Source organism: Pleurodeles waltl, chromosome 6 (assembly GCF_031143425.1).
Source record: "Pleurodeles waltl isolate 20211129_DDA chromosome 6, aPleWal1.hap1.20221129, whole genome shotgun sequence".
Classification (NCBI taxonomy): domain Eukaryota; kingdom Metazoa; phylum Chordata; class Amphibia; order Caudata; family Salamandridae; genus Pleurodeles; species Pleurodeles waltl.
In genome coordinates this window covers 650,349,909-650,365,675 of record NC_090445.1, presented here as the reverse complement: position 1 = coordinate 650,365,675, position 15,767 = coordinate 650,349,909, and positions in this window count along the sequence as shown.

Here is a 15,767-nt window from a genome sequence, read left to right as displayed (position 1 = left end):
TACAATGCCTTCGCCTTTGGCATCCTCACACGTCTCCCATTTGGCCAAATGACCCAACTTTGGGCTTATGCGCATCACAAAACTTTTGTGTTGTTCTGCCAGTAGGCCAGCATTTGCATTGCCTAAAAAGTATATTGCTCATCGACACTAACCCCTTAATAGATCAATATTCATATCCTTTCCTTTAAGGTAAGCATATTCCACCAGGTCAAACATCCTTGCCCATGGTCCCAGAACTTTTAGAGGCCGCCTTGACATTGTTTGAGTGATCTCTCCAAACCTTTTCTAGGATCTCACCCCAACTTAAACAAATAAGTGATCATCTCGGATCTAAATTCGTAGTCATTGTCACTTTGTCATTGATTACTGGCTGAGAACACTCTGCCCACATTATATTACCCTGCTCTTTTTCTAAGGGTCTCCTAGTCCAGTGTTGAATGCAATTGGACACATGCTCCAAAGGCCACCAATCCTTTCTTTGAGGATGACTTATATCACAATGACCAAAGAGATTTTCCCTAATAGGTCCTGTTACTTTCCTTCTCTTTCTTGACCTTTCATCCACATTATTTTAAAATTCCCCATCAAAATTATCATTATAATCCAAGTACACTACATATTTGTCCAAACTGAATGAACCTCAATTGAAATCCATCACATATGATGGCACATCAGTTGAGTGCTTGACTGCCAACTCTGTGTGCCACTTCGGGCACCCTCTCCATCTGAGCCGCCTAGAACTCCCTTTCTATTTGACGTTACTTCCACTTGTTTTCTCTTTCTTGTGCATTTATCCCTTGGGCCTCTCTGCACATCGTGTTCATCTGAAACATGCAAATACTGTTCGTCCTCTGTTCGGACTTTTTTATAGACTCCTTAACTGTACTGCCTAATTCCTGTGCAATAATCTTTCTTGTCATATTCTCCTGGCTATTCTCCTTTCCTTGTTGTTCCATTTCCATTAAAATCAACCAAACATCTATTTAATTTATCATAACTTTCGTTTTATTTAAAAAGATAACTCCTTTTTTGTTAATTGTTACCTTAGCTCTGACAGACTGGCACCAACTGCTGATTCTCTTTGTGAGATGCTCTCCCGAGCTAGTCATTGTAGAAAATAGGCCACATGCTCAGATACAAAGCCTATCGCCTTCAAAAAATATGAGTGTTGCTTAGAATGGACCCCAGCTCGTTCAGAAATAGACTCCTGTGCCTACACTGCATGAGCATCTTACAAAGGGATTTGCTCAGCTGATGTATGCCTGCACGAGGAGAGAACAAACTCTCCCTTGCGCTCTGCAAGCAAAGGCGCTACTTCCAACACACCTGAGCAAATAGAGGAAAACTAAACCATTGCGTGCGCTCGAGTCTGCAGGCAAAGCACTTGTTTTCTCTCAGATAACAAAAACTGTCTAACAATTATGCCTCTGAATACTCACAAAGAGAAAATCCCCAAAACACTTTCGACAAACATTGCCCTATTCATAACAATGCATTTTTAATGAAAACTCTTTACAATATTAAGTACCGATATAACTCGGACACATCCATCTGTGCCACATGGAAATGACCACAAAATAAAACACATGTAACACATGGCGCATGTTTGTGAACATCATGTGTGCAGCTGGATAAGTAGCTGCAATCTCACCTTCTGGCAAGAGAGGCCCAGATTAAGCTGAAAATGATGGTGCATGCTGCTGTGCCAAATTAGGGAGCATCTCGCACCATAATTTTCAAAACACAGGGTTGCGCCATATGCAGAAGAATACAGTGCACTCTTGTGCACCCCCCATGCAAGTGTAAATTAGCTGTTGTGCACCAATGCAACCACCCTTGCACCATAGTGCAAGGATGTCTGTGTTGAGGGGAGATTGTGATTGTGCAGGAAGGAACACCTTCCCTCACAACAATAAACTTAAAGGGCGATTTGCTCTTACTATGTGTGCTGCAGACTGCAGCACACATAGAAAAAACTAAAAATCTAGTAGAAATGTAACCATGCTAACCCCACCCTTGGGCTGGCATTAGATTTTAGCACAGCTTCCGGTTTACAAAAATTCCTAAATCCCAGGTAGTGTCAAAATGCAATGAGTGCTGCTGTGGCACGCCCACAGCAACACCCATTGCACACACCTTCCATGCAAAATGCTGCGTGTGAAGGGGCCATATATACACGGTGGTGTTAAGGCACAAAAAGTGGCTTCATGCCATTTGTACATACGGTGCAGGGCATTGCGCCACCTGAGCCTCACCAAAAGTGACAATCAGGTGGCGCTTGGGGCACCTACATATGCCCCAGAATACTTAGATAGCTTGACACATGTGTGATGCACAATGCTAACCATAAGTACAACTACAACTTTGGGTCAGTAACATTTCACTGAGCCTCCAGTGGCAAATAAATGATGTCCTGTGTCAACAGCCAAAACAATTGAATATTGGTTTTACACTATCTCATTGAGGAGAATGATGGCTTGCCTCCTGCCGACCTACCTGTCCTGGATTTTGGAGATGACATGGATGACCAGCTGACAACCATCAATAAACAGACTCTCCAGGATGTCCTTGGATCACTCCAGACACCACCTCCAGTCACAGGGAGGACAAACAGCATTGCGGGGTCTCCACATGAACCAACCAGCTACCAACACATGCCACCAGCCAGTACTCACACAGCCCAGACTTCAAGGACCCAGAGATCCGCTTTCAGAGGACAGTGGCAGGAGTCCAGTGGGTGGGGATGGAGACCATGGCAGGCAGCCTAGAGGGAGTGCCGACGTGCCTCAGTCCAAATAAGGACAACTCAGCTGCCATCAGAGGGACCCACTCCCCGCTGCATGGACTCCACCAGTCTCTTGCCGACATAGTCATGAAGCAGAGGCTACAACATTTGTCCTCCCAAACTGGCAGCAGCATAACAGGCAACAGGCTGGGGGCTGTGCAGAATACCCTGGAGTCCATACAGCTGGGAGTGGCCTTCCCCAGGGAAAACATGGCTGTCTACCACTGTGATGTTGCTGTAGTGTTGAAAAATCAGCAGTTCCTCCTTGCTGCAGAGATGCCTTATGTGTTCCCACAAACGGCAGCTGCTGGGACTTTTGAATCCACATTTTTATCCCCAGAAGTTTGTGTGGCACCCTCTAGCTCTACAACAGCATCAGCTATGGCACACGAGGCACCACACCTATCAGAGGATGAAGATGTGGAAGGAATAACATTCACAAGGAAAAGCACCCGGTAGCACCAGTCTGTGCCACATAGACATTTTCCCCTCGATTCTGGGCTTAAGATCATGCCAGTTTCGTGACAGTAGGAAATGTGCCCTCTTCACCCAACCACTGTTAATTTGTCTGCTATGTAATGTCACTGTCTCTTTAATACCAATTGGCAATTTGTAAACTCCTCACTAATGCACACTACTCCTAACCATGTCTCATGACATGTCCCTCAACCCTGGACTCTGATTGTGCTACATATGGGTAACGTTCAGTCATGGGGTCTGTGAACTGGACATTGTATAGAATTCACAAATACACTTGCACCTGAAAATAAAAAACCTTGTACACGTAGCATTTCTACGTTTACTGTGATCCATCTACTCAGCTAAAAGATTGCATTGTGTCAATCCATGTCAATGTGTACAGTATATCAGTACATGAGTGCATCACTGTCAGACACAAAGCCACACACTAGGATCCTAACATGAGGAAGGTGAATGATGGTGTTGTCGACTACAACCAACTTACTGAGTATGCTATATACATTTTGAACAAATATCCTTTGAAGTTCACATACAGCATGTATGGCTCTGAACCAAATCAATGATAATTTACTCAGATTTGAGTACCAGCACAACTTATTTGTGTGGTACAGGAGAAGCTAATCTTATCAGTGATGGACACCTGTCAGTGTATCAGAATACAGTTCCAAATTTGCCTGTTGTCAGATGTGCCACTCTTGCCAACAATGAAATTGCAGGACCCCACCAATGACAGGTGAAATATCATACTTACCTGTGCAAGATAATGTATACATACACTTTGTGAATGGCTGGAACACTGGATGGCAAATGTATGCACTAGTTGACGGTATGTATCAGCCAATCTGACAGCTCCTTGGCCCATAGGGGATGCACATGGTAATCCTTGTAAGTCAAGATAGTAAGCATACCCTATGCCATTCCTTCAACTTGGCCAGTGCACTCATGAGAACCCCCAGACACTCAATCAACTTCCAAAAAATTAGTTGAATTAAAACAAGATTTATTGTAAACCATATACCTACAACTAACCTAAACAAATACCCTATGCTAAACTGACCTACACTAACTTAACTAACAACTACACCTATATAACCTATTCTAAACATATCTTATAAATGTAACACCACACTCTAAACATTGTCCCCCAAACCCCTTTAAGAGACAAGATACAAGTAGGACAACATAAACTATGACTACACGTGAACTAACCTAACCTATGGCCTCAACAAATTATATATATATATATATATATATATATATATATATATATATATATATATATATATAAAAATACCCAAATATATATATATATATCCAGGCGTGGACCTAGCCATCCACAATTTATTACCAACATTCCTCCTGATCAAGGCTACGGCTGAAACGCGTTGTATTGGGAGGAAGCATTGGTGAATAAAGCATTTTGGACTTCCATTTGGTGTCCGGGAACTCTCTGTATGCAACAGGAGGAATGTTGGTAATATATATATATATATATGCATATATATATATATATATATATATATATATATATATATACGCATATATATATATATATATATGTGTGTGTATATATATATATATATATATATATATATATATATACACATATATATATTTATACACAAATACCCCAACATGACCCCCCACCCACCCCTCCACCAATAAAAAATGAAAAAACACCCCCCACTATACTTGACATAACCTATGCCTACCCTACACTAACCTAATACTACCCATCTAAAACCCAGTCTAAAACTATATACAACAGTAAAAGGGAGGGTGAAAGAACTGGGAGGCTGTAGAACAAGATATGTTTTTCAATTTCTTTAGTCTCTTCTTAATATACAGCCACATCCTCCTGTTGTCTGCACTCTCCTCCACCAATTTGTCAAGTCTGGCTAAAATCTTGGCCATGTCCGTCTCATGTCTTGTTCAAATTGGCTTACAACTACTGCACCGGTGGCTGAACAGGTGCCTGACTCCTGACAGATGCAGCTGACATGGAGGGCCTTGGACCTGCAGAGGCCCCCCCAAGCACCCCTGATGTCTTTCCAACACTGTCCTTTTGTGGCTGTGACTGCTGTGGAGGTCCCCCGTGTGCACACGCATGACATTCCCCAGTTGCCTTTTCCCTGCGGAACCTCCTTCCTATTCTGCTGTATCCTGCTTCCATCTCCATTATGTGCCTGTAGTGTTCGGCCCTCTTGTGAAATGCGTGCCTCTGGTCTGGTGTCATATTGGCAGTTGAAATATGAGGAGAATCAAGCATCAGATTCAGCAATGGGTGGAGGTTTAACAGACATATAGGGCTTCATTATGACAGTGGTGGGCAGCGGAGGCCACCCACCAATGCCATACCACCACAATTCCACACGGGCGGCCTGAACCCCGCCGACCCTATTATGGTTTCCCTGGTGGACCAGCGGCTGGAAACAGTGTTTCCGCCTGCCGGCCCATAGGGGAACAGGGCCTTAACATTGCAGCTGGCTACAATGTGGCAGTGCAGCGGGTACAGCAGCCCCCGTTGCGCACTCCACTGGCCGTAATTCGGGCAATGGAATACGCGAAGGGCTGTGCATGGGGGCCCCTGCACTGCCCATGCCAAGTGGATAGGCAGTGCAGGGGCCCCCAAGGGCCACTGAGCTCCCCATTCCGCCAGCCTTTCCATGGCGATGTTTACCACCATGGACAGGCTGGCAGATAGGGACTCATAATCCCCAGGGAAGCGTTTCCCTGGTGGATTGCAACCACCGGGACCACCAGGCTGCAGGCTGGAGGCAGCCTGGCGGTGTCGGCGGTTGGACCATGGCGGCTCTGTCATGGTCATAATGTTGAGGTGGGACTGCCACTTTGGCGGCGGACCCACTGCGACTGTGACCCTGGTGGTCTAGTGACCGCCAGGGTCACAATGACCCCCATAATGTACACTGCAACTGCAGATAACACATACAGTCCATCCACCACACATTCCTCAACAATGACTTACTCCTCATTCATGACTATTTCCTCCCAGCCATCTGTGGTATCATTTACATGTCACTGGGATGATGGCTATCCATTGTTATCGATCAGACCCCAGAGGTGAGTCGACTAAAGTGTCCATGATCAACCTTTGTGTAATCAAACTCGTGAAAATCACGTGTCCCGGGTCTAGATTTCCTGTGTCCCTGTGTATAAGTGGGCTTTGCATGCAATTCACCACCTCGACATCCCTGGTAAAACATCAAGGCATGCCCAGCCATCATGGATACAAGGTGGGGGCCATATGAGAAAGGGTCTGGAAAGTTCCCACCGGCTGTTCTAAGGTTTGGTAAATCATCATTCATGTGTCCTATTGTAGGACCTGGCCTGAGCATACGTTACAAGAGGGAACACCATTGCCCATGATGTGCCCACATGTACAACTGATGTAATGTCCCCAGAAAGTTTGGCCAAAGCCTGACCTGCACATCAAAGTTGTCTACACATTACAGAACTAAGGCCCCCTACCCTGTGCTACATGTGTTAAATGGCACTGCACTGGGTGCTGCAACAGTATCCTGATACATTGTACTTCATTTGCACATGCATGTCAGACATCATCAAAGTACCAGGTACGCACACAGCATTCACATAATTTGAATATGTGATGTGACCTACATCAATCACAAGTATCATAGTGGCAGGACGAAGTTGTGGAAACTGCTGAGATCTGGTGTGGGAAAAATCATAGACTTCCCACAACCATCTGGAGCTGTGTTGTCTACTAATTGTTTACACTACTGACAGTTGTCCAGCACAATATGGGTCCTTGCAGTACTATAGCCTCAATACATATATCTGAAGGGTAGTGAGGCACCTGTGGTGCATGTGTCTCCTAGATAACCCCCTAGAGACCTCTAAAGATGTAACCCACGTCTGTACTGTCTTGTAAGTTAGTGTAGGCTATGTGTGGCACACAGTGCTGCCAATAATGCTGTGACAAAGTGGTTGTCAACAGGCATGCTATGTACATTAACAGCTGCCCTGGCACCTATTATGGTAGACATCGATGGATATGCGGCCAGCCATTCTAATTCCTAATAAACACAATTCCATGCCAGCACACATTGGCCCTCATTACAATCCTGGTGGTCAGTGTTAAAGCGGCGGTAATACCGTCAACAGGCCAGCGGTAAGAAAAATGGAATCATGACCACGGTGGAAACCGCCAACACAGACAGCCACTTCAACACTCTGACCGCCACGGCGGTAGCAACAAACAGCGCAGCGGTAACCGCCAACAGCCAGGCGGAAGACAAAGTTCGGCCCACTGTATTACAAGAGGCCTATCTTCCACCTTTTCCGGGGCTGTACCAACGCCATTAAAAGAACGGTGGAAACAGTGTTCTGAAGGGATACGACTCACCTCTCGACACTCAAGGAAGAACCAGGGAGCCATGGAGCCTGAGCTGCAGGTGTTCCCCATGCTGGTGTACATTCTCATACACCAGAAACATGAATGCCGGCAACGAGGACCACGGTGAGTACCGCACCTAGCACACAGGGGAGGGGGAGAGGAAAAAGAGAGTGACACGCAACACGCAACACCCCCACCCTCACCCCAAACACCATAAACACAAACACATGCACCAACATTACATATTCACCCCATAACCCTCAGGAATAACGCAAGGACAAAAGGAATGGAGTAAAATTAGTGTTATATTAGAAATAGTTAGAAAAACTTTCAAAAATCAAAAACAGTATTTACAATATATATAATATATACAAAATGTGGGACAATGCCCACTCAAAATGTCCGTGGCTCACTGGGCAAAAACACATAGGCCAAGCCCACACTTGACTCCTGCCTAAATACGGAGAGAACACTGCAGGGGCATCAGGTCGAAAACACACAGGCACCTCAGGAGGATGGGGAATGGGGGGGCACCTCAGCCGGAAGATGGTACAACACCACTGCTCCTGGAGGGGGCTCCATGCCCACTGCTTGGTCCTGGGGTGTGCAAAGCCACAGTCTCTCAAGTGGGTGGTTTTCCCACTGCTTGGCCCTGGGGAGTGCAAAGGCACAGCCTCTCAAGTGGGTGGTTTGCCCACTGCTTGGTCCTGGGGAGTGCAAAGCCACAGTCTCTCAAGTGGGTGTCTTCTTCCACTGGTTCTGGAGGGGGCTTTGTGCCCAGTGTGCTTCATCCTGCCAAGGATAGGGTGAGTGCCCAGTGTGCTTCATCCTGCCAATGGATAGTGTGAGTGGATGCCTTCTTCCACTGGTTCTGGAGGAGGCCTTGTGCCCAGTGTGCTTCATTCTGGCAAGGAGTGGGTGAGTTGATGCCTTCTTCCACTGGTGCTGGAGGGGGCCTTGTGCCCAGTGTGCTTCATCCTGGCAAGGAGGGGGTGAGTGGATGCCTTCTTACACTGGTTCTGGAGGGGGCTTTGTGGCGAGGTGCTTCATCCTGCCAAGGATAGGGTGAGTAGATGCCTTCTTCCACTGGTTCTGGAGGGGGCTTTGTGCCCAGTGTACTTCATCCTGCCAATGATAGGGTGAGTGGATGTCTTCTTCGACTGGTTCTGGGGGGGGGGGGCTTTGTGCCCAGTGTGCTTCTTCCTGCCAAGGATAGAGTAAGTAGATGCCTTCTTCCACTGGTTCTGGAGGAGGCCTTGTGCCCAGTGTGCTTCATCCTGTAAAGGAGGGGGTGAGTGGATGACTTCTTCCACTGGTTCTGGAGGGGGCCTTGTGCCCAGTGTGCTTCATCCTGGCAAGGAGGGGGTGAGTGGATGACTTCTTCCACTGGTTCTGGAGGGGACTTTGTGCCCAGTGTACCTCATCCTGACAAGGATAGGGTGAGTGGATGCCTTCTTCCACTGGTTCTGGAGGGGGGCTTTGTGCCCAGTGATGCAGCACATGGGGAGTGCAAGGTCACAGTCACTCACCTGGGTGTCAGACCCACACGAAGTTCTGTGGCAAGGATGCATGACACACTTGGAGGCAGGACTACAGTCCATCCATTGGTGGGGGCGGCTGTACAGTGGTTGCAGTGCCGGTTCAGGTGTTGGTGCTGCCAGTGGTGGGGGGAGGCTCCAGCCCTTCCCATGTAGCCTCAGATGGCTTCCCACTGGGGCTGCTGCTGCTGGCAATGGTGCTGCTTACGGCGGTGCAGGTGTCGGTGCTTGCAGCGGCGAAGGTGTCGGTGCCGGCCGCAGTGCAGGTGTCGGTGCTGCCAGTGGTGGGGGGTGGCTTCAGCCCTTCCCCTGCAGCCTCGGATGGCTGAAGTGCCCTGGCTGGTGCTCTGTGCCCCTTCCTGCCCTTGGCAGATGGTGGTGCCTCCTTGCTACTGCCAGCTGGAGTCTTTGCCTTGGCCTTGCTGGCTGGTTGCGCCTCCTTCTCCTTGCTGGATGCTGTCCCCTTTTTGCCCTTGCCAGGTGGCGGAACCTTCTTGGCCTTGGCAGGTGTTGGTGGCACACTGACTGGGCTGACTGGTGCCTCTTTAGAGCCTTTCAGATCTGCAGAAACCACAGTGGACTTTGTGGTTGAGGTGCTGGGCTGGGTTCTGGCCACCCTGGCCCGAGGTGAAGGACGGTGGGAGGAAGGATAGGTAAGAGGACAATGTTGACTAAGAAAAGCTTCTTAGGGACATTGGGGTGGGAAGAGGGTGAAGGTTTGGGAGTGGAGGAAGAGGGAGTGCTTGTAGGAGGTGTCAGGTGCATAAGCTTGATGCTGTTGTGAAGTGCATGGCTGTTGGGTGGGTGTGTGCTTGCGTTTGTGTACTTTGGGAGGAGGGGTCACAGACACAGTGGAAGAGGACACAGGGGATGTGTGCATGGATGTGGGAGTGGTGACTGCCAGTGAGGGGCATGTAGTGATAGGCTTGCTGGTAATGGAGGTAGTGGATGAGGATGTAGTGCATGCAGGTGTGAGTGGAGACACTACTGGGAGGGAGGTGGACAATGAGGAGGAGGGGGACACAGTGGAGGCAGTGGATTTTGGTGTGTCTGCATGGTTATGGTGCTTGTGTGAGTGCCTGTGAGAAGAAGTGTGGTGCTTGTGTTTGCCTGAGCCACTTCTGTGTGTTGATTTGGGTGAATGCTGGTCTGAAGGAGTGCTTTGGATAGGTTGGGGTTGAGTGGATTAGGACTGGGTAGAGGAAGTTGGAGGGGGGAGGCTGGATACAGGGACAATGGCTGTCATCAGTGCGGAGGCCAGGGCCTGAAATGCTCTCTGTTGGGCCACCACGTCAGAGTGAATGCCCTCCAGGTATACATTTGTTTGTTGCAAATGCCTTTTGACACCCTGGATGGCATTCAGGGGGTTATTACAACTTTGGAGGAGGTGTTAATCCGTCCCAAAAGTGACGGATATACCACCAGCCGTATTACGAGTTCCATAGGATATAATGGACTCGTAATACGGCTGGTGGTATATCCGTCACTTTACCGTCACTTTTGGGACGGATTAACACCTCCTCCAAAGTTGTAATAACCCCCTCAGTATGGTTGACTGCCCAACAGTGAGGGATCTCAGGAGGTGAATAGCCTCCTCACTGAGAGCAGCAGGGCTGACTGGGGAAGGGCCTGAGGTGCCTGGGGCGAAGGAGATGCCCACCCGTCTGGGTGAGCAGGCACGGGAAACACGCAGAAGGGCTGCTGGGAGGGCGGTGCTGGTACGGGGTGGCGGGTTTACCTGTTGTTGGAGTAGGCACAGAGGTGTCCACAAGCACCAGGGAGCTATCATCAGAGGAGGAGTCGCTGTCTGTAGTGTCCCCTCCTGTCTCCGTCGTGGTTCTCCCCTTGCCCTCCGTCCCGCTGGTGTCCTCACCATCAGTGGATTCGGCATCCAGGCCCATGTGGGATGCATCTACCTCCATCATCGGTGCCTCTCCTCCTCCGCCAGATGATGCTAATGCACACAAGGACAGGGTGCCAAAACAAGAAGGGGGGGAGAGAGACAGAGGATACACCCAGCATCAACACTACTGTTGGCGTACACAACACACAGGGATCAGCCCTATGCACTAGGCCATGCAATACCAGTTACACAGCTAGTCACCAGCCCATGGGGTACATTGCCCAATGCCATTGGCTGCACACCTGAAACCAACAGGACCCTGCCCAGTAGTAGATGCCCACTAACACTATTGGGGTTGGAGTGCTTCAGAGCCTGCCCAACAAGGGACCTACCCTGCCAGTTCACCCTGGCCTAGGGGCACCCACAGCCCTTATCCTCCACCCAGGTACAACCTTAACACCCAAAGTCATGATTCATAAACTGTACTCACCCCCTTGTGGCTGCTGTGATGCCTTCAAGCGCCCATCTAACTCCGGATTGGCCACTGCCAGGATGCGGAACATGAGGGGGTTCAGGGTACAATGGGCACCCCTTCCTCGTTGGAAGGCCAGCCCCAGCTGGGTCTCCCCAGTCTTCCTTGCCCAGTGGCGCAGGTCCTCCCACTGTTTGCGGCAGTGGGTGCTCCGCCTGTCAAAGACCACCAGGCTCCGCACGTACTTGGCGATAGCACGCCAAATAGCCTTTTTCTGATGGGCACTGACCTGCAGGAAAAAAATAGCAGAGAAGGTATTAGTCATACCGTCCGGACTGTTACACTCATGGCCCACAATATTCCTCCCATCCCCTTATACACAGACACTGACCACCAGACATGCAGCTCTCTGCCCATGACCGCTCAACCCCCACCTACACGAGGCTTACACACACAGCAATCCATACATTCATGGCCCACGCATCATGCTCACATTGTACTCACCTGTTTGTCTGGGGGACCATAGAGCAAAGTATACTGGGGTAGGACCCCATCCACCAGTCTCTCCAACTCCTCCCAAGTGAAGGCGGGGGCCCTTTCCCCAGACACTCGAGCCATTGTCGCTTCCAGACACAGGTCACAACAGCACTTGCAGTGTAGGTCCTCTCCTGTTGAAGGTTAGGTAGCAAGTGAGTGAACAGATAGAAAATGGCAGTCACGTCCGCGGCGGTGCGTACCGTCACCGGCGGCGTACATAGCCATTGGCTCCTGGAACCCATAGGGACCAATGATAACCAATGCGAAGTTGGGCGGTGGTCGTCAACCGCCGACCGAAACGGCACACAACGCCAGCGGAATTACCTCATTTCCACTTGTCTCTCCTCACAGGTCAGGTAGCTGCCATTTCAGGGGGGCACAGGCCATGGCACCTAACTGCGTCACAGCAGACATTGCCACATCAACTGACTCTCGAATTCACATACTGTTTCTGTAAATGAAAAAATGCATTCTAAAGTTCACATATGCGTGAATATGACCCTCTGCTCACCGTTTTCCACCCTAGAGTTCAACCGCTGAGGATGAATAGGAGATGGAGACATCCCCCGTGTACAGACCCCTAGTGGACCTGGCGACAATGGAGGACAGACACATTATCGTTACCTACAAGCTTGCTAAGGCCACAATTAAATTGGAGCCAGACCTGATTTCAGCTATCCGCCAGCCCACAGGTATCCCCTCTCTAATGCAGGTCCTGTCAGTGCTCCATTTCCTGGCAAGTGGTTTCTTCCAAGTGACAGTGGCCATGGCATCAGGGATGTCTCAGTGTATGTTCTCCAATGTGTTGAGCAGAGTGTTGTCAGCCCTGATGAAACACATGCGCAACTACATCGTATTCCCCCAGGTGGAGGATTTGGCCACAGTGAAGGCTGACTTTTATGCCCTGGGACATATCCCCAACATCATTGGTGCCATTGATGGCACCCATGTAGCATTTGTCCCCCCCCCCCGGATTGTTCAGGAATAGAAAAAGCTTTCACTCTCTGAATGTGCAGATGGTGTGTTTGGTGGACCAGTACATCTCCCATGGGAATGCCAAGTATCCTGGCTTTCCCACAATACACACTCCAAACACTCCAAAACTCCAACAACACCAGCTACACACACCCTCACACAGTCACAGACAATAAGACTGTGAAGTGAAAGTGAAAGTGGACTCACTGTACCATGTTTGCAGACAGGATGTCCTGCTTCATCACTTCCTAGGCCTGTGCTTTACGTTTCCAGTCATGCCTCGTTTTTTTTTTTGACGCATGATGGTCAAGCATTGATTTTATGCCTGTGGATGTGTGATAGATGTTCAGGAATAGGTGTCTTTTAGCTTAGGAGAATAGTATGGTATATGCGTATACGTGTACATTTTTGACGCATGCAGTCATGAATCATATTTTTCCACATTGTTCATGAAGGTGTCCTTTTACTGATGTTGCAGAGTGTAGATTTGAGATGTTTGCATCATTTATTTTGAAGCATGACAGGAATGTGTGGAATTTTGCAATGTAGGACTTTAGTGCACCCGGATTCAATTACTATGTCACCCGTGTCACCTGGGCTTTGCAACAATGTTGTATATATGGTATGGCTACATGTGTGTAAGTATCCTGTCATGTCATAATGTTGACATTGGTATGTTGAATCCATAGGTTTGTTAATGAGTCTACTGTTTGCGATTCTTCATACCTTGTGCATATGTGCATGTGTAATTACACTGTGTCCACATACATGTTGGCACATGTGTACTATGAGTACGCATATGTGTTTGATTACTAGTTTGTTTGAGTACTACATTGTTATGGCTGATATACAAATGTACACATGCCAACAACACAATATATATGATGGCCTATGTCCAACACATGGTAAGGAATGTGACAACCATGACAATTTGTACGCAGTGGACTAGGACTGGGTTGACATCACGTTACCCTTGCCATTTTGCATGTGCATGTGTGTCCACTCTGTTCTGTTAGTTGCTTTTTACTTAATGATGCTTTGCTACACTTGTGACATATGGTTCCCCATGCATCTTAGTTGCAGGAAATGGAATGTACACATGTTTTACTGAAGGTTGGTATATGCGGTGTGTGTGTAAAGATGCGTGTAGTGTCATTTCTGTGACATATGACCACAGTGGTATGTTCATGGGATGTGAAACCTCACTTTGCTATCTTCCTACATGGACACATGTTAGCATTTGACAAATGCACGTGTAGTCACATCACTGCGACCCATGTTTCCGTATGTCAGAACACATGTGAAGGTAATTTCTTACAGTCACTGATCTTGGGATACCTATGCACTTACTTTTTTGCTAGGTTACCTTTTGTTCAGAATCTATACACATGACCATTACAGTGGTGCATGTGTGCTGAGATATGTGGTATATGTGTGCATGCCACCAACTAGGCACTCACATTTGTCCACATCAAGTTTGTTATGACTGTCACATACAATGGCATACCACTGCATAGCAGTGTTGCAGTCTGGCATAGATGACAGCCTACTCATCATCACTAATGAGTGAGTTTGAATGGCAACACAAATCCATGGTTGCATGTGAAGGGGCAGGTCAATGGAGCTCCTGTTTACTCAGCCCCCTGTGCACGTGCATCAGGCCCCTGACAATGTTATACGTTTATGTAGCCAGAGCAGTGGTGTTAGGGTTTTTGAGCAGGGATCTAGCCTATTCATGATTGGTACTCAGCAAAACAATGCACACTCCCCTGCAGATAGACACATGCACAATTGTGATAAAGCAGACCAGCATATCACATTTTTATCTGCGTTACTTGATGTCAGCCTCCCTCTCTTCCGTACAGAGGACTGAGTGCTTGCATGTTTAGGACATGTCTCATCATTTGATGTCCTTAGTTATTTCCATGGGCAGCTTGATTACGGGTTGCATATCTGTTGTGACTTCTATTTTGGGAACGATCCAGGGTACAGACGGTGTACTGCCTCCTGTCATGTTGGCATGCAATCGGCAAATACCAGGTTATGGTAGTGGCAAACATGACTGGTTATGTGTTGACCTGGCCACCCTCCCTGTACATATGTTGAATGTTGACATGTGGACATTGATGTATTGCACAATCAGTATTGGTCTATGTGTGTTCTTTCTCCATGTTTTCCCACATTACTGGTAAGGTATGTATTGTCTCCTACATTGCTCCCATTCTTTCAACTGCTTGCACTTTGTGCAAATTTTTTACAGCAACATTGTCTGGTCATACATGGACAGGGTGCAACATGTGACTTGTGTAATTTGTAGATGTTCACATTTCCTACTACTGGCTACATGATACCAGTGATGGTATTTGTGAGATGTAATGAGTGCCTCACACACATGACGTTACACCTGCCACAGCACTTGTGTTGTGACCTCCCATGTTGCATTTGCAAGTATCTGTAGGTATCTCCCAGCTGTCCATCTACATCCTCCATTGAACATGAGTATACATTCTTCCAGTATGCCCCAACCTAGGTAGCTCTTACCATGACTAAATGATGTTGAGGTGTGAAATCATCTCAATGCTGTATTTTTCATTAGCCATATGCAACATATATTACTAGTTCTACTCCCATTCAGTTTCATGATGGGTCTCTGACATTTTTTAACATTGCACATCATACACCTGATTGCGATTTTGGAGCCCAAAACATGCATGGGATAATTTGTTACTGTTGTTACCTAGTACTTGTTCTGCCAGGTG